The sequence below is a fragment of the Lissotriton vulgaris genome, chromosome 6 (genome assembly GCF_964263255.1).
Source record: "Lissotriton vulgaris chromosome 6, aLisVul1.2, whole genome shotgun sequence".
Taxonomy (NCBI): domain Eukaryota; kingdom Metazoa; phylum Chordata; class Amphibia; order Caudata; family Salamandridae; genus Lissotriton; species Lissotriton vulgaris.
Genome location: NC_141694.1, coordinates 807,667,840 through 807,688,476, shown reverse-complemented (window position 1 = coordinate 807,688,476; position 20,637 = coordinate 807,667,840).

The window sequence follows — 20,637 nt, the reverse complement described above, 5'->3', positions numbered from 1 at the left end:
TGGATCGATAACTCCATGTCTATGGGACAGAGCTCAAAATAGTAGTTATGGTATGGTGGATGAGCCTGCTGCTTCCCGTTCCAGCCAAAAATGTGGAGGATCCTTTGGGCCATGTACCCAGGCATGGGCATGGGCGCATTCACCACTCTTAAGCATTTAATGCTCCCCTAGAGTTTGGTAAAGTGAGAGTTGCCCAGCTCACGCTCAGTTGTTTGCTTGACCAGGTCAAGCATGTTAGTAGTGTTCGGAGTCGCTGAAAGAATGACCCAGGCAAGAGTATCAATATATTAATAAACAAAAACAGAAAAAGGGGCAAGACCACCATCTTCATCATGGCTAAGTGGCCCGTGAGTGACAGTCGTAATCTTATCCAGCGTTCTATGTCTCTGTCAGTTTCTGTGTGGCTTTGCCATTCTCCAAATCACAACTTCAGGTGTGTACCTGAATTCCTAAGAATTGGACAGGGTCTGATGAACATTGGGGCGAGAACTCTAGCGGCACCGGTTCCATAGCTGAAGTGAGTAGGAAAATAGTGGACTTACTCCAACTGACCAGTAGTCCTCAGTAGTCTCCAAATTGGGCCACTTCATTTAGCAATGCTGTGAGGTTACGCACTGGATTCCTTATGTACTAGAGCATGATTTCTACATATGCAGACATTATAAGTTTGCAGTTCACGAATCTCAGACCCCTATAGGCATGGCACTCCCGTAGGGCACATGCCTGCGGCCATGCAGGTAAGGCATAGAGCACAGGAGACATAGGGCATCCCTATCTAGTGCCTCTCTCAATTCTGGTAGGGTTTGAAGTCATATATTTCATTCTCAACTGTCAGCTGGCAGAGTGTACAGGAATGTCACTATTCTGGTCATTACGTCTCCGATGCCTACACGCCATAGCACTTCAAACATAAAGTTCCATTCCCCTGAATCAAATGCTTTTCAGTGTTTAGGAATACAGCCGCTGCTCATACCTCGAGGTTCAGTCTCTGGATTGCGGCAAACAGTGTGCGGGTATTTGATGTTAAGCGACGCTCTAGGATGAAGCCAGCTTTTATCATGCCAACAAGACCCGTAAGCAATGGTGCCAGGCGGTTAGGCAGAATTATGGCATGGATTTTAGTGTCCAAACTTAGGTGCCGATTAGGATGGCGGACGGATTGCCTCCGCCAGGCCGGCGGTGGCTACCGCCGGCTCGGCGGAGGCAATCCGTCCGCCATCCTCACAGAAAAGAACCCCCGCCACATTAGGATGGCTGGGGGGTCCGCGGCGGATGGCAAGTGCATACATCTGGTGGCGGTGTCTGCGAGACACCACCAGCCATATTAGGATGCCTGCGGTCCTATGTCTTTCCACGGCGGCATTGCCGCTGTGAAAAGGCATATGGTCTTTGCTTTGGGGGCCCGTTGTGGGCCCCCAGGGTGAAGGGGGGGGTGGGTGGTGCACATGGGTGGTACCTATCGTACCCCCCTGCATTTACATACACAAAGCGGTAGGCACTGCGCGGTGCCTGCCGCTTTGTGCATGTAAATGTAAAACATGCTATTTTAACCTTGCGGCGGGTGCTGCTTCAAGCAGCACCGTCCGCAAGGTTAAAGATCCAGGATGTGACTGCCAGGGTGGCGGTCACATCCTAATTGCACCGGAGGGACCGCCGCTGCCCCTGCGGACGTTCCCTCCACCTCGGGGTGGCGGACGGACGCAGGTCCGTCCGCCATCCTAATGAGGCCCTTAGTAGGGAAAATGGCCCATAGGAAGAGAAGTCAGTCGCGGGTTTATCAGGTTTCAAGATCGTTACCAGCAGAGCTTCCCGCATTGTGGGATGTATACATCCGTATGTGGCCATTTCCTCAAACAGTGTGATCCTGTGGGGTATCAACAATTCTTGGTATGCTTTGTAAAAGGTGACTGGAAGGCCATCTGTGTCGGGGTCTTCCTTGAGGGCATAGTTTTTAGTGCAGCTCGAATTTCACCAGGGTTCAACAAAGCCATAAGATGTTCTTTGTGCTCAGTAGTAAGCCATTGTGTGGTAATATGCGCTAGATACTCAGAAGTAACCTCGTCCTTGGGGTCTTCGACCTGGCGTATAAAACTACTTGCCAAGCTTGAAACTACTCTTTTATTTCACATAACTCATACCTAAAGTAGGCACTAAATAGCCCGATGGCCAGGGTGCTGTGTAAATGAAAGGTAGGACATGCACGTTTATTTTTGCATTTTCAGATAGTGAAAAGCAGTCTGTTTCATTTTTCACTACTGTGAGCCCTACTCCTTTCATAGGCTAGCTTTGTGAATTCTTTATTACACTTTTAAGCTGTAATTCCTGAACAGAAGGTAGTAGTTTTTTAATGTTTCATATGTGTAGAATGGTAATGATAAACCCTCCTTACTGGTAACGTTTGATTTGGCATTACTATTTTAGAAATGCCACTTTTAGAAAGTGGACATTTATCTGTGCTTATAGCTCTGTGTTCTTTGCAGCCTGTCTCCAAAACACATCTGTGTTGGTTGACAGGACTCAACTGAACTGCTTTACTGGAAGGACTGATTTTCTGCTTGTTGCCCGGCTGCCTTCTGCTCCTTGACTCTGCTGACGGAAAGCTGGACTCTGCCTTCCCTACAAGTGATCTCTAAGGTTTTGCTAGCTCGCCTGCTTTTCTCTGAAGTCTCAGTGACACAAAAAACTTCCTACAATTCTGCTGGTGCTGCTCGTCTCTGCCTTCTGTGAGTCCTACCCTTTTCTGAGGTTCCCTCTCTAAGTCCTGGGCCTCAAGAGTGGGTTATGCAGCTGTTTTTCTATAAAAACAACCAACATCATCTTTGAGTCGATTGGAACCAATACATCGCCCTTTGATTGATGCTGAAGAAAAGGCTGTTTGACGACAACGGTTCTACAGCCTACGTGGCCTGACGATTATGCTCTATGGAACTCTACGGCTAGCACTGCATTCACTTCAATGAAGATCAATAAAGATGCGGTGTCCAGACTGCATGGAAAAGATTGACGCATCGTACCCTCAGCGTCAACACTTTGCTCCATCCAAGGTACTTGCTCAATGGGCCCTGTATGGGTCCTGTACCCAGTCTGCCCTTCATTGCGGTCAACCTGAACTTTGGGTTTGCACTGGTCTGTCGTGACCTCAAGTAACCTTTTGAATGATAGTGACTTCTGAGCACTGCGTTTGCGTTTAATCTTTCAAAATCATATTTCCAATTCTATTGTTTGACTTTTTGTCATTTTGGCCTTGTTTTACTCAGATAAATATTTTCAATGTTTCTAAACCTGTGTGGAGACTTTTGCGTATTCGTTGTGTTACTGTGAGTGTGTGTGTGTGTGTGTGTTGTACAAATACATTACAAAATATGTCTTTAGATAAACCTGACTGCTCTGTGAAAAGCTATCAGCAGGTGAGCAATGGTCATCTTTGAGTGTGTATCTAGCTTACCCTGACTAGAGTGGTGGTTCCTGCCTGGCTTGGGTGCATACCTCAGCCAACCAGGAATCCCATCTTTCTATCTATCTATTTATCTATCTATCTATCTATCTATCTATCTATCTATCTATCTATCTATCTATCTATCTATCTATCTATCTATCTATCTATCTGTCTATCTATCTATCTATCTATCTATCTATCTATCTATCTATCTATCTATCTATCTATCTATCTATCTATCTATCTATCTATCTATCTATCGGTCTATCTGTCAATCGGTCTATCTGTCAATCGGTCTATCTGTCTATCTGTCTGTCTGTCTGTCTGTCTGTCTGTCTGTCTGTCTGTCTATCTATCTATCTATCTATCTATCCATCTATCTATCTATCTATCTATCTATCTATCTATCTATCTATCTATCTATCTATCTATCTATCTATCTATCTATCTATCTATCTATCTATCTACCTACCTACCTGTATGACAAATATGACCATACTAGGCAGCTGCTTTAGGTGCAAAGCTAAGTGAGAAGCCAGTTGAAGAATAAAAGTTACAATTAAAATAAAACTAATGCTTCTCATGGGGAAGTCCATATATTAAATCCTAAGTGGTGCAGAGCAATTCTGTTCCAAAGGATGTGTGCACTTTTTTCCAAAACATTCAAGTTTAATCGTTTCTTCGCTGTTGGTAATAATCAATTCACTCTCTTTTGAATTTTTTCATCAAAATATTTAATTCATATTTTGGTTTCCATAGTTATTCAATATTAATCATACTTCGCTATATCCATACTATTCATTTAGATTACATTTCACCCAATGCATTTTGGGTCTAATGAATGACCCTTCCTCAAGGGTCTCGAGAAAAGGATAGAAACGGAAACATATTGAGCTAGTCTCTATCTTCATAATAAACAGTACTCTTAAACAGTTCTAATAAGTTGTCAATCAATGGTTAAAAAACAAGATATCAAGGTTCATGCTATCGTGAAACTATAGCTATCGCTATTTTTAGACGTACCCTTTTTGAGTCCTGAGCATTCTAAAAGTTTTGCGGCTAACTTACTTCCAATGTAATCTGTGAATGACTCCTGTGTTCCTCATGCCAGCGTGGTATGGAGGATGTATACCTGCCATAGTGTTCCTAAGTATTTATTGATTAAATTTATTGGTGTATTCTATGTCACATGACTCTTGGTTAGGGGTTGTTATCTAGCAGCTCTATGGGCGAAAAATAAACCGAATTATAAGCTTAAGCTTATAGTGAACATACTAATTTTATAACATTCTTTTTAAAGAAAAGAGTGTGTAAAAGATAGGTCACGTGATCGCTACTTTAACCAATCAGACAATGTCTATCTTAAAGCTCAAGAAAAACTTGAGTTATCGTATAGCCCATTGGTGCGTCTTCGGGTTCCCAGTTACTTGTGGTAAACAGAAGGTAAAATTCAAATAATATGAAGTGACATATGTGTAGGAATATCTCGATGACTAACTATTTTCGAGTTCTGTGTGGCTTATTATTTTAAATGCAAGACGGTGACTAAGTATAGCAGCCATCTTTGGTGGATTCAGCTAAGTTTCCGAGTGCTATGTAAGTGAACTAGCTATGGCGGCCATCTTTAAAGGGTAACTAGTTCTTGTTTTATTTATAATATATAGTGCAAAACCTCAAATGTGTAGCTGAATGTGTTGACCAGTTTGGGTGGGTACCTTTTCAACATGAGTTATGAGTCATACATACTTTTATTTGCAACGGGTATGCAGGCATTAAGGCATGGTTACATTAAAAGATCCTACAAAATCATTGGAATTTACAAGAAACATGCCAGTTCTATCCTGTCGTTCATCCCTTGGGGGTATGGACTCCCCAATTTTTGGATCCAATAATACTCAGTCCTTAATCTTTGTTTATGAGGATCCATTTAATTTTTGGGATGAATTACTTCCAAGATCGTGAATCTAAGTTGTGCTATGTTATGTCCAGATTCAATCCAATGAGTGGCCACTGTAGATTTCACATTTTTGTGCCGAATATTACTTTTGTGTTCTGTGATTCTTATTTTTATTTTTCTCTCTGTTTGTCCTACATAGATTTTTCCACATAGACTTTTTATTCCGTAGATTACATTTTTTGTCTCACATGTACTTGAGTGTGTTAAGGGAATTTTCTGCCCCGTCATGGGGTAGGTACAGTTATTTCATATGATGACTTTATTGCAATGTGTACAATTTTCACACCTCTGCATCCCTTTCCATGTTTCTTTGGTGTTCTTCTTTTTTTGTGTTGATAAGAGTTCTTTCATATTCTTTGATCTGGTGTAAGAAAAAGCAATATCTTTAGAAAATACGTTTTCAAGATCCGGTTTTTGGGTGATCAGTGGCCAGTGTTTCCTCATAATGCTTGTAATTTTATGTGCTTGTGTCAAATATTTCAAGGCACATACTGTTAATTTTTCATTGGTTTTTGTTTTACTTAGAAGTAAAGTGGCTCTTTCCATGTTGATGACTTTTGTTTTAGAATCTTCTAAAATTTATTTGGGGTATCCTCTTTTCATGTATCTTTTGATATGTCTGTCTATTGTGGTTGAGAAATCTTTGGGATCTGATGTGATTCTCTTCTGTCGAATGAATTGTGATAGAGGGAGGTATTTCTTGAGTGAGATCTGATGAAAGCTCTTAAAATGTAAACGGCTGTTTCGATCTGTACTCTTGGTGTATACATTGGTTTTTATCTGATTGTTTTCTATGGTAATTATTACAACTAAAAATGGTAGTTGATGATTATTGATTTGATGAGTGAATATAATCAGTTTGTGACATGAGTTCAGTTGTGTGATGTTTTCCAGTAATTTGTTTTTTTCACCTTTCCATAACATAAAAATATCATCTATATACCGTTTGAACAGTATCAGTCCTTGTTGCCAATTCGGATCATTTAAAATGTGGTCTAGTTCGAATTTGGCCATGTGGATATTAGCTTAGGAAGGTGGTTCCGCAAATCCCATTGATGTTTCACTGCATTGTTCCATGAAAGTGTCTTTCCATTGAAAATAACTATGAAATAGGGCATAGTGTAGTAGTTCAAGTAAGAAAACTTTGTCTGAATTTTTGATGTCATGGTGTAAGGAACGCCATTCCATAGCTTCCATTCCTTCTTTGTGTGGGAGTGAAGTGTAGAGGGCTGTTACATCTATTGAGCACAACCAAATATTATCATAGTCGGTGAGATCAACAGTTTGCAGCATGTGCAAGAATGCAGTAGTATCTTTGATGTGTGTTTGCCAGCTTTGTACTAACGGTTGTAAGAACCAGTCTAGGTATTGACCTAGAAGTTTTTAAAGTGATCCACAAGCTGAAAATATTGGTCTGAACTGTGGTTTTAATTCGTTCTTATGCATTTTGGGTAGCATATAGAATTTTTGGTCTGCATGGGTACTTTATATTCAGGAATGTGCAGGTTCTTTCTGTTATCCAATTCATTTGTAATGCGTGGTCTAGTATTTTGTTTAAGTGTAGCCTGGAAACTGTTGGTAGGGTCTTGGTCAAGTTTACGGTAGATTTCAGTTTCCTGTAGATGGTTCCATACACTGGTTTCATAGTAATCAGTGTTCATCTCAACAAGGGCTCACCCTTTGTTTGCTCTTTGTATAGTTATGTTGGTCTTTTCTGTTAGACTTTTTAATGTACTCCATTCATTCTTAGCGAAATTACTTTGTTATCCTCCTTTGAAATTGATTGTTTTGATTTCCAACATTATTACTCTTTCAAATGCATCTATGGTTTTGTGTGACGTAGGGGCACAAAAAGTACTTTTGGTTTTAAATACTTTAACATCTTTGTCGGGTTCTGATGGTTGAGTATTATTGAAGAAGTTTTTTAAACGCAAATTTCTCAGAAATTTAAAAATTGCTATTTCAGTTTCTTGGACATTGGATTTATAAGTTGGTACAAATGTCAGTCCTTTGTTGAGTAATGATATTTGCGCTTTTGTTAATTGTATATCCGATATGTTCATGACAAGCCTGTCTTCTTCTTTGTTTTCGACCTCATTGCTCTTTCTTTCTCAGTCTCTTTTGTAAGAATTGTAACCAAAAAGGGTGCAAGGAAGGTCTTCTCAATTCATTTTACTAGAAGTTCCATAAATTATCATTTTCTTCTTCTGCACTCATGCATATGGACAGCTACACTTTGAGTACAGTTTGAGCAATTTTGGATTTACACGCACATCACCAAAACACTTCGTACACAGACTTCACTTTACTCACAGACTTTCGATCCATCCATGCACTGTCTTCTAATGTGTACCCATTCCATCTCTCACTCCTTTTCTCTTTAAATGCGCACCAGCACAGCGATAAAATACAAAAACTCAGATTCTTTCAGGCATTATATCAGAACACTAACGAGAAATGAGCATCAGGAGGCAACTGCAACAAGCACCAGCCCATTGCTCCTGCCAGCACCACCTATGACAGATCCAACACAACTAACCATGAAACCCTTCAAGTGTGACAACTATTCCAGGCCTCCAAAGATGTAGGAATGGCTTAAATGGCAGGTAATTGCGATTTTAAGGCATATTGAAATAATAACCAACTGTTGTTGTGTTCATATCTATATTAGACAAACAGCATCACCATGCAGAAGACTGTCATAAGCTCCGGTGAAGACAATCAAGTGCGGTGCCGAGCACCGTAAACAACCAGCTCACAATGAAGCGCTGGAAATGAGACACATACCCTCCCAACATAAGCACTCCAAATCAGCATGTTGCTCCATATCAGTTTACTTGACCCAAAATCTAGATAAAAATCTCATGTACTACGTCCCAAAATAATGTGAACTTTATGTGCGTTACTTCTTTATTTCTACGGTTAATTTTAAGTCTGGCCTAGAGACATTGTTCTCTTTTTCGACAGTCACGTTTTTTTAGAAAAAATCATAATATATAGATATAGAGAGGTGCTTTCAGTTAGTTGTCTTCACATTTGGCTGTTTAAGTTTCATTCACATTTTCCTTCCTCCCATCACAGCAGGGGGCAATGCTGGTCATTGCCTCTCTTCATGGTGAGTGACAACATTTTGCTCTTGCAAATTTGCACATCTGCCGAGAATGTAGTTCACTTGAGTGTCAGGGGCTTGAAGTCCAATATTTGCATTGTTTGTGGATGCAAATACTTTATTTTACGATGTCAATTGATGCTTTTTGTTAACAAACTTAAGGGCATATTATCAACAAATAGCGATATTTATCGCTACCTAGGCTTAGCGGCTATTTTTTTATCACCGCACATCACTGGAATTTATCGCTGGGATAACGTGCTATTAGCAACTTTTATCTCAAAAGCGATAAAATTCCAGGCGATAGCGTCAAAATCCGTGAATATCGCTGAGAATACAGCGATATTCACGTATTATCGCTAACAGGGTCTTAGCCATTATATCCACCTCCCATTGGATATAATGGCTAAGAACTGGTCTGAGCAGGCATTTGTTTTTGGAGATATTCGCGCTTAGCACAAATATTTCCAACGCTACGCCTGTGTTGGTAATAGGCAATAGTGAGGTTAGCGACTGCTTTCAGTCGCTAATAGGTTGGGAACGTCCACTTTGCATGTCATTAGCGATAAATATCGCTGACGTGCAAAGCTGGCCCCAAACCGCTCGCTATCGCCTACAAGCTGTCGCTAACAGCAGTTAGCGACAACTTACTAATAGGGCGATAGAATTATCGCAGCTTAGCGGCCGAAAACGGCCGCTAAAGCGGCGATAATTCCCTATCGCCACCCTTGATAATATGCCCCATAAACTTTTAATGTCTACTGCATATGTTGCTAAATAAAAAAAATTAAAAACTGCAGGTTGCCAAAGACTGACCTACTGCCTTTGCAGCGTTTGATTTCTTGTATGTAGCCAGTATAATTCCAGTTTTACTTAAAACTGCCTGAAAGAAAGCTGATGTTCCAAAAGAAACCTATCTATGAATACGTACAGCTGTGTAAGTCGTGCAGAAAGCATACATAAATCGCAATGCAACTTACAACGTACAGAAGAAGACAGACGTGATATTACAAAATCCGCATGCATGGCCATGGCCCAGGGGTTAATTAAATCTCGAAATGTGTCAGACCATTGTGCCCGGCACACGCAAAGAATTCCCCAGCTTTGTTCTGGGGTTATTGATACAGCACTCTGCATGACATTTACATGACATGTAACACGGGGAAAAGTCTGTAACTACATTAGTAAAAAAATCATACCTCTCTAGAAAACACAGGCACAGTCTTAATAAAAAAAATCTCAACTGCGCAGCTGCGACAGGCTGGAGTGAAATTCTGAATAGAGTGCAAATATAGAACAGTACATAATGGATAACTCAATTTAACTGTTTTCACATTTTTTGGGGGCAAATATATCGATTTCATAACACTGACTGAAATTAACCAAATATTTCAATTTAGATCTGTTACTTTACAAGAGTTAGCATAGTGCCTTAAGAGGAAAGTATAGAAGATGGAATTATGTGTAAGAAAAGATACACAATGTAAACCCAAAATGTGTTATTTTGTTTAACAGCGTAACACATTTTTCGCTGTCACATTTGAAATTGGCGACATCCGTTAGGAGTTTTTATTATTTGTTTGAAATCTGCATCCACGAAGGAAGTTAAGGAAAGGTGTATTGTGAAATACCCAGAGAAGATCGAGGCAGGGAATAAAATGTTGCGTATATTTGCTGTGGACATTATCCTTTGTGGGTACAGGTATAGAAATGGGTACAGTTATAGAAATGTCCATTTTGTAAACAAAGCTTGCAAAGTGCGCTGCATTATCGAGAGGACAAGAATGTGTGTTCTTGAAGATCGTCATTTTGAATGTTTACCCAATGTCTAAAGGTGCTGCTTTAATATCCTTGAAGGGTGAAGGCTAAAGAAATCTCAGGACCCCTGCTTTCCTTCATTGCAATGTTATTGAAAACATCACTCAATATTATAGGTGATTGAGCTAAATGACCCGTATTTTCAGTGAGTGTGATAGTAGGTACATGAAATGATAGGGAAAGCATGAGCAAATTCGAAGCAAACACACAGATCCAACACAATCGTTTCACCAATTTCCAAAAATGATGCCAGGGCCACAGATAATCCTTTTCAGTGTGTTTTTATACTTTTAAGCCAAGTCACTCTACGCGTTTCAGAGAAACACCTCCTTGTTCATGAGTAAGAGTGCAATGCAAATCACAGTGTTTATAACATACCATGTGACACCCATTCACGTCATAAACCCTGAAAACAGATTCAAAGGTTTTTGACATTTGCAGAACTAGGAAAAGCAGATTTATTGTACCAAATTACATGTTTGGAGATACAGCGTAAGTCATTGCATTGAAGTCAACATGCAATGCTTCAAATCATACATTTTATAAAAAATTATTTACAAAAACATTTTTTAAAAAAAAGTCATTAATTTGTGCCGTCGCGGTAATCAATATTATTGAATGATCAAGTGCTGCACTTTCATTTTATCTATGAATTTGTGCTAGCGATAACTGTGCATTTGAGAAAGACAAACCACGCTTTGCATACACTTTGCGCGTTATGCTTAGAACCAATTTGGTTGCTTGTGCTGGTGACAGATTGGATATAATACCGCCCATGTGTGCATTCAGGCATTATTCTGATAACACAATCTCTTGTAAATTCATCTCATTCCAGTTACATTTGTACGTAATTAGTTCTGTCATATAAGGCCATGTGGGCAGTCAGGTCCAACCCCAGTGGGTAACATCTGGTGTGGTAAGTATTCTACAAATTGTGTCTCTTAGGGACTTTGCCTTGCGATAGGTTATTGTCGGGTAGTCTTCTACACATTTGGCCAGGTCATTATCTATTTTGAGAACCTCCCAGTATTTGCTTAAGACCCTCTGACCTCCCTTGATCGTTTGTTAAAGCTAGTGATGAAACGAACATTATGTACTGGTTCAACAGCCCTAAGCTCATTGGATGGTCCCGCATCGCTGTCCAAACCACCAGAGTGCCCTGGAAGTTGCTGAGGGGCTTCTGATACCGGGAGCAAGCACTGGGGAGCTGACCTGGGACGAAGCTGGTTGTGGTGGCTGAAGGAGCACGCGAGCACGGGACTCCAACTCCCAGGAGTCCGTGCAGTCACACCTGTGCTTGAGGCCCACCCCTCTCCCACCGGACCTTGAAAACTCCTTGCGGTACCCGCTGGCGCGGGTCCCGCATCGCTATCCAAACCACCAGAGTGCCCTGGAAGTTGCTGAGGGGCTTCTGATACCGGGAGCAAGCACTGGGGAGCAGACCTGGGACGAAGGTGATTGTGGTGGCTGAAGGAGCACGTGAGCACGGGACTCCAACTCCCAGGAGTCCGTGCAGTCACACCTGTGTTTGAGAACTAGCACTTCCTATATAACTGCGCACAGGAACCGTGGCGCGGAATGTGCCTGGGAGAAGCCCCGGACAAGGGCGGGAGGATGTAAGTCATTACAACTCATACTTTTACAACGCATACCTTTACAACACATTTTTTACAACACAACATCCATTACAACGCTTTCCATTACAACGCATGCCATTACAATGAAATCTTTGAAACTACCTTTACAACGCATTCCACTACAACGCATACTACATTTACAATGCATACCATTACAACACATACCATTACATTGCATATACGGTAAGTATTGGATAGTGTAGGGGTAAAAATTACTATTCTAACTCCAGGGGGTGCAACCGTAGGGTAAGTGTTGGATAGTGTAGGGGTTAAAATTACTATTCTAACTCCAGGGGGTGCAACAGTAGGGTAAGTATTGGATAGTGTAGGGGTACAAATTACTATTCTAACTCCAGGGGGTACAACAGTAGGGTAAGTGTTGGATAGTGTAGGTATGCGTTGTAATGGTATGCGTTGTAATGACTGCGTTGCAAAGGTATGCGTTGTAGTGGTATGCATTGTAGTGTCATGCGTTGTAATTGTTGCGTTGTAATGGCATGCGTTGTAATGGATGTTGCGCTGTAAAAGTTTCGTTGTATAGGTAGTGCGTTGTAAAAGTTGCTTTGTAAGTGTTGTTTCCCAGGGCGGGACAGTCTGGGGCAGTCCGGGGCAGGAAGAGGCTGGGCTGGGCCATAGACTTGGGCCATTGCAGCTAGGGCCATCTATTCTCATACCGTGAGACTCTTAAACTTACTCAAGCTATAAGGACCTTGATCTGTTATATTTGTGTATTATTATTTTATTGTAAGATTCATGATAGCTTTCGTTTTTTAATATAAGTATAGTGGGCTTTGTTGGCGATCTTAATTATGTCTAAATAGAAAACAGTGAAAATCCCATCAGTGCCTGCCACGCTGGACAACTATTTAGTTAAAGTAGTCAAGAAAATTAACAATGACCGGCGATTATCACTAGACTGTTGTAGTCCCCCCACTCGATCTATTTCTTTAGGCGCATCAGCACTAGATGATAGCTGCGAACCTGGTAACGTGGACATCATAAATAACGAGGTACCAGTGCAATTGTCATCTAACCGGGTTGTGCTTGATGACTTCTCTGACACAACAGCACAGCCTTCTCCGGCCCGCAGAGTAGTCAGAGCTTGTAGGAAAGTACCAACTAAACGCGGGGGAAATCGGAATAAAAAAAGAGTAGGAACACCCTCTAAAAGAACAGTAGGTGAGGATGCTATGGAAAAGGAAGGTACAGCTAAACTGAATACTGAGAAATTAGATATTTTGGTTAGCTTCATTGGTGCCAAGTTAGAAAGTATTATTAAGCCCTTAGTGGCTAAATTAGATCTGATTTCTGCAGAAGTAACCAGATTAGGAGGCCTTTTGGATACTCACATCGCCCTGGCTGGAAATCCTAAGATGATCGAGAAGGGCACCAGAGTCAGTAAAGATGTAGCAATTCCATCTGAGGGGAGGCCCAGTGTAAACAAGACAGTCATACCAGCTACCCCACCAAGAATCTGTCAGGAAAATAGGGCCCCAACAGTAGCTGAGAGTAAAGAAGGGTGGACAGAAGTGAGGAGAAGGCATGTTATTAATCTTCCCCCTGATTGTGCCCCCTATGTGGTTATTCTAACTAATGTTCCTTCCAATGAAACACACACGTCCCAGCAAGAATCACACGACTCTTTAAAAAATAAAACAGTTTCATGGTTGCATAGGCAATGTGGGTTTCCAGTTGCCTACTCTGACCAAATATTAACAACTAGAAGGGTCAATTGGATTGGCAACTCTACAAAGAACAGCAGGGGTGACTGTGTTATTATCAATTTTAAACACCCCCAACACGCCGCCGCCGTTTTGTTAAGAGCAGCCTCTTTACCGTTTACTGATAACAGTGTCTGTGCCTGTCCACTTTGCTTTTTTTATAGTCACCTTATTAAAGCACCCACGAATGATAGCAACAGTCCCAGGCCATTTCCACTTATTTATCGGCCTGGTTTGGATATCCCATCGCAAAATCGATTTCCTGCCCTAAACTGTTTGGACACTAATGATTGATTCCAGCAGATTCTCCAGCCCCCTACGTGTGAGATTTCAAATACCTTGGTAACCGAGAGCCAATTTGGGTGGATAACTTAGATCAGCTTGATGAACATGGGGTTTCAGCTAGTGGAAACCCAAAGGAGGAAGACGGTCGAAATGGAATTGCGATGCTGGATAGCATTGGAACAATGGGCAGAGAGATAACAATTGCCAGCTGGAATATCACAGGATTGAAATCAAAGGGGAACGTTCTAGGCTGATTGAATCTTATCAACACTTATGATATTCTCTGCTTTCAAGAAACGTGGTGCAGGGAAGAGGTTAACTATGATGGGTTTGTCTCTTATAACCTGCCGGCGCGGGGCACTGGACCAGGGAGAGCTAAAGGTGGTCTATTGATATTAGTATCCATTTATCGCCCAATTGTAGTTAAAAGGCACATAACTGTGGGAGCACACGTGCAGATTCTTTGGTTATCTGGGGACCAAGGACGTAATATCCTACTGGTAAATTACTATAACAATATTTTTGATAGTTCGAGGGTAACAGTAGTACATGACCTGGCTAGTGCCATTGAAAATTTAAATGTAGAAGAAAATGTTTCTTTTGATTTCATATGGGTTGGTGACTTTAATACTCCATTGTGTGAATTTTCAACACAAAAAGTCTGTGGGTTCACAAATAACGCCGGATTGGACGACCTGCATTTTAGACATAACAGCTACGGTGAAGCACTACACAAATTCATGGGCTGCTATGATCTGGAAATTCTGGGTTTTGCCAAAGATGAAAACGGTGAAATTATCCCTACCTTTAAGAATCGGCACACTAGCTCGGTTATTGATCATGTGATCATCTCCTGTAATATTATTTCTAGTTGTGCTCCTCCGAGTATTGAAGAAACTTCTATAAGTGACCATAATAGTATCATCCTGGAAACAATTTTTGGGGGTTGAAGTTCTGTTGAAGTGGGTACTACAGTTGCTAATGTGGAACCACACAGGCCAAATGGGGTAAGATTTAGATGGGTAGGGGACAAGGCCAATGAATTAATCGGTACTATTGTCAGGGATTGTTTGACAGATATTACTTTTATCCTTGACAATAGCACCGACCACAAGCAGGTTCTGCTCTCTTTTAGCTGTATTAACAAATCCATTGATGCCAGGTTCACTAGACCCAAAAGTGTTCAGCGTAGAAACGGACCGGGCTGGTTCGACCATACGTGCACTAGTCTACTAACTGAATTAAAACATGCACTTGCAAAACAGCCGAGGGACACTAATGATATAATAAAACTAAGAACAGAATATAAGCATGCCCTGAAACGGAGGAAGTGCGAGTTACAGCAGTTGGCCTGGGACTCACTTAACCAAGCCGCAGAGTTATCCAATAGTACCCTGTTTTGGGCTACAGTTAGGGTGAAATTATATCAGAGCTAACTTCTAATGTCCCGAGTGATGGTTGGGTGTCCCATTTTACAAATATTTTTGATTCAAATAGCTGTGTAGATATCAACACCAGTAGGTGGGCTGTTTTACCTTTGGATATCACGGTTAGTGAGGTTGAACTTGGCATACGCGCAAGAAAGGGGGGGAAAGCCCAGGGCCCCGATGGGGTGCCCATTGATGTTTATAAAGCAGCCCCGAGATGTGGAGCCCCCATTTGGCTATTTTTTTTAACGCCACAGTATGTACTGAGGCCCTCGAAACATGGGGGGAATCTATTATTATTCCAATACATAAAAAGGGCAGTAGAGCTGATGTGTAAAATTATCGCCCCATCTTCCTTCTTGACTCCTCAGTCAAGATCATGAGCAGAGTCATGCTGGTTAGGTTAGAGGAATGGGTCGAGCAAGAGGGTATTCTTGCCGACAGTCAGTATGGATTTAGAAAGGGCCGGGAAATATACTGAAGCATAACATGGTTCACTGTACCTTTGTTTTGCAGACCTAAGTAGTGCTTTTGACATGGTTGACCATTCTATTTTATGGCCAACCCTCTTACAGCTAGGAGCTCCAGAGGGTATAATCTTTTTCCTCGCTAGGCTGCATGGGAAATTACAAACATGTGTGTGTTACGGCACTAAAGGTGAATGCACCCCACAATTTAGTGTCAAAAGAGGGATCAGACTGGACTGTGTATTGGCCCCCCTACTTTTTATATTATTTATTAACGGAATCGATGCAATCTTAAAAAATGTTAAAGCGGATGCCCCCCAGATCAAAGGTGTCCCCGTTCCGGTGTTATTATACGCCGACGACGCTGTTCTGCTCTCTAGAACCCCTTTGGGATTACTGCGTCTGATCGATAGTTTTTCTGTCTTTATTAAGGATAGAAAACTGATCATCAATAAGTGGAAAACGCACACTATGACTTGCGGAGCTAAAAGCAAATTGTTAAATGCCTTTTTTATTGACCATGAAAAGGTGCAACAAGTAGATACATTTTGTTACCTTGGTATAACCTTCTCCAAAGACAGAAAATGGTCCAATGAATTTAATAATTTTCGCATTAAAATGGCTAAAAGTGCCCATGGGGTCTTTAGATTTGCTGCAAAGGTTGGGGACCGATGTACCAGGGATATGCTTAAGATTTATAAAGCAAGATGTGTTACAGTTGCACTCTATGGGGCGGGTGTTCGGGGTCACAGATGTGACCATTATTTGCAGCAGGAGGAAAATTCTTTCTTAAAAAAGCTCCTGTCTTTACCAACCTCCGCTCCTACCGAGCTAATCCATCGGGAACTAGATTCCAATTTTCTAATCGATCTGTTATCCCTGCGGCCACTTATGATTTGGCGGTCTATCTGGCTTCAGGAAGAAAAATCTCTTAACAGATCAATTATTGAGGATTGTATCTCGCTGGATAAACATCAAAATATACCCTGGTTAAAATATGTTGTTGGTTGTTTTTCTTAGATATTTAATCTAAATGTTTTGATAGATCCCAGTGCAGCATCCCAGATACCTAAAATAGAGCTGAAAATTAAGTTTTTGGCTTTTACAGCAAGGAAGCGGGCCTTAGCCTACGAATCTTTATCCACAGTTATGTTTTATAATAGTTATATCACCGTTGGAGGTTTTCCCAATTACTTGGTATGGGTGACAAGGCCATCCCATAAGTTTGTGCTGACCAGACTGAGGTTTGGAGTAGCACACCACTTAGTGGCTCTGCCGAACCTTAAGAAACACCCGCTAGGGCCATGTATGTGTGATGGCGTATCCAAACAGAGCACTTTGCACTTTTTACTGTTTTGTAAACTGTTTATGAATTTTCGTACTGCCTATCTGAAACCTATCAGCTAGATTCATGAAAGAGCTGTTTTGCGAGTCCTTAATAGCGATTATTAAGGAATCGCTATTAAGGACTTGCAAAACAGGATTCATGTAGGAATCGCTAAATAAATTGCGATTCCTACACATTCCTTATTTGCGATTAGCAAATTGCTAATCGCAAATAAGGAATAACTCCCCATTCATTCCTATAGGCCTAAGGGCCCATAGGAATGAATGGGGAGTATTCCTTATTTGCGATTAGCAATTAGCTAATCGCAAATAAGATAGCGATTTCAAGGGTGCCAAGGGTGTCCAAAGGACACCCTGTAGCACCCCTGAAATGCAAATTTACACAGGTGTTGCGCACACACACGTCCAAAGGACATGTGTGTGTGTAACATGCAACTGAGAAAAATGCACTAAAGTGCTTTTTTCAATTTTTTCGCTATTTACCACGAAGTCAGACTTTGTGGTTTTTAGCGGCCAAATATTGCGAATTCGCAATTTAAAATTTGGTTAATGAATTGCATTTAAGGAATCTCTAATAGAGATTCCTTAAATGCAATTCCTCGCAAATATGCGATTTCGCAAATAGCGATTTTTGCATTTGGGATGATGAATCCCAAATGCAAAAATTGCGCTCGCAAAGGGCCAGATTCTGAGAATCTGGCCCTTTGCGAGCCGATTTTTCGTTCATGAATCTGGCTGTATGTTTGTTAAATATGGTGTACGTACAGTTAACCAGGCTATGAGTCTAATATTTAATTTGCAATCTGTCGATATCTGTTTCTATACTGCAACGTTTTTAACTCAGTCTATTGATGCCAGGAAAAGTATGTGTTTTTAAGAATTATGTCTGTAATGTCTTGGTCGCTCTTTGCCATGAAACCTGCTGTATTTTTATCTCATGTATGTTCTTTTTTTTTGTGCTTTTATGGACATTTTATATGTACCGAATAAAGCTTCATGAATTGAATTGAATTGCATTGCATTTGAGAAAGACAAACCACGCTTTGCATACACTTTGCGCGTTATGCTTAGAACCAACTTGGGTGCTTGTGCTGGTGACAGATTGGATATAATACCACCCATGTGTGCATTCAGACATTATTCTGAGAACACAATCTCTTGTAAATTCATCTCATTCCAGCTACATTTGTACGTTATTAGTTCTGTCATATAATGCCATGTGGGAAGTCAGGTCCAACCCCAGTAGGTAAAAATAAACTATCAACAAGTTGTTGTCAGTGTCTTCACTTGCCCATTCGTATCTCAAATTTGCATTCTCAGTTATTCTTACTAATCTTGCATCCCACTCTCCGTTTGAAACAAACCAGGGACCTGTGAAAAGTAATAAATATAACAAAAGGTGAAAAACCATACCACATATACATCTCTATTTACATTCACTATACATCCATATACAAGAGAAGTGAGGATTAAAAACATTCTTAAACACTACTGTTTTAACAGCTAAGCAGTTTAAGATATTCTGAAATCCCAGGGCAAGCATTATGATCTTTATCCTAAATGTACTGACAGCGCTTCATCACAATTGTGTCCCTCAGGTTGCATTGTGTGGTATTTTATAATCATTTTTGATTCCAGTTGTCTCAACTCTTGGACTCACCTCCCTTTTCTCTGGTGGGGACATTATCCAAGACACCGAAGGATAGTAGTGCATTATATTGGTTGTGGTGAGTCGCAAAATGTCTTGCAACAGGATATTGCTTATCATTGTTCTTTATTGCCCTCAGATGCTCCAAAATTCGCTTCTTGGCTATGGTGCTACCAATGTAGGATTTATCGCAGGGGCATCTGAGGGCATAAACAATGAATTCCGTGTTGCATGAGTAATGTCTCAGGATTTTAAATGGTTTACACTGAGGACACAGCCTAACTTTTTTACAATTTGTACCATACTTACAGGCCTTACACCTGCCAAATGTAAAGAAGAATCCTTGTATAGTACTCTTTTTTACATCTGGTGTGGTGAGTGTTCTACAAATTGTGTCTCTTAGGGACTTTGCCCTGTGATAGGTTATTTGTGGGTAGTCTTCCACACAATTGGCCAGGTCATTATCTGTTTTGAGAACCTCCCAGTATTTGCTTAAGGCCCTCTGACCTCCCTTGATCGTTAGTTAAAGCTAGTGATGAAACGAACATTATGTACTGGTTCAACAGCCCTAAGCTCATTTGATACTTTGTTCTTCTCTTTGAATAGATCACTTCGTTCTCTTTTGTCTACTTCTGAGCAAGATTTCTAAATGCATTTGGAAGTGTATCCTCTAACTTTAAATCTTTCACACATAGTTTGGCTCTCTTTATATATATATATATATATATATATATATATATATATATATATATATATATATATATATATATATTAAACACACACACAGGTAAGCCAACGAAGAGAAGCCTCAAGAAGTTCATTAGAATTCGCATTTAATAGTTCCACAGCTTGCCAGCAGACAGCCAAAAAACCTGCAGTCTTCAAAATTAAAAGTTCGCCTGACGCGTTTCAGGAACTGTGTCCTTTCATCAGAGGCATGTTCAGAAAGATTGCAAAGCCGTTCGTGGACTCGCACCCTTGATAAATGTCAGCACCTGCCAGTAGTGGGCGTGGCCTTTTGCAAGGCCTTCTGGGCCCTGTAGTGCGTCCCCATCTTCCCCAAGTGGGGCAGCTTGTAATCCCACACATTAGAACCGTTTTTATCCAAGTGGAAGAAGCTGTGCACGAGATGCCATCTGCCCCGCTTTGTAGCTGTGAAATTATGCGCGAGGCAGCACCACCTGTATGGCGCCGTGCTCGTCTTCTTTTCAATGCTGCAAGCCGAGGTTTCCAGCCTGCATGAACCCGCCTCCCAGCGGTGGGCTTCTCTTCACGGCCTGGCAAACGGACGCACTACAGGGCCCAGAAGGCCTTGCGAAAGGCCACGCCCACTACTGGCAGGTGCTGACATTTATCAAGGGTGCGAGTCCACGAACGGCTTTGCAATCTTTCTGAACATGCCTCTGATGAAAGGACACAGTTCCTGAAACGCGTCAGGCGAACTTTTAATTTTGAAGACTGCAGGTGTTTTGGCTGTCTGCTGGCAAGCTGTGGAACCATTAAATGCGAATACTAATGAACTTCTTGAGGCTTCTCTTCGTTGGCTTACCTGTGTGTGTGTTTAAAATATATATATATATATATATATATATATATATATATATATATATATATATATATATATATATATATATATATATAAATTAGCATTTAAAAGATCTTTGAAATTCAGTGAAAAAAACATAGGTTTCAAGGAAGTTATAGTTAGTAATTAGCATTTAAAAAACTTTAGAAAATCACTGAAAAAAACGTTTCAGGGACATTATAGTTAGTCGGAAATTTCAC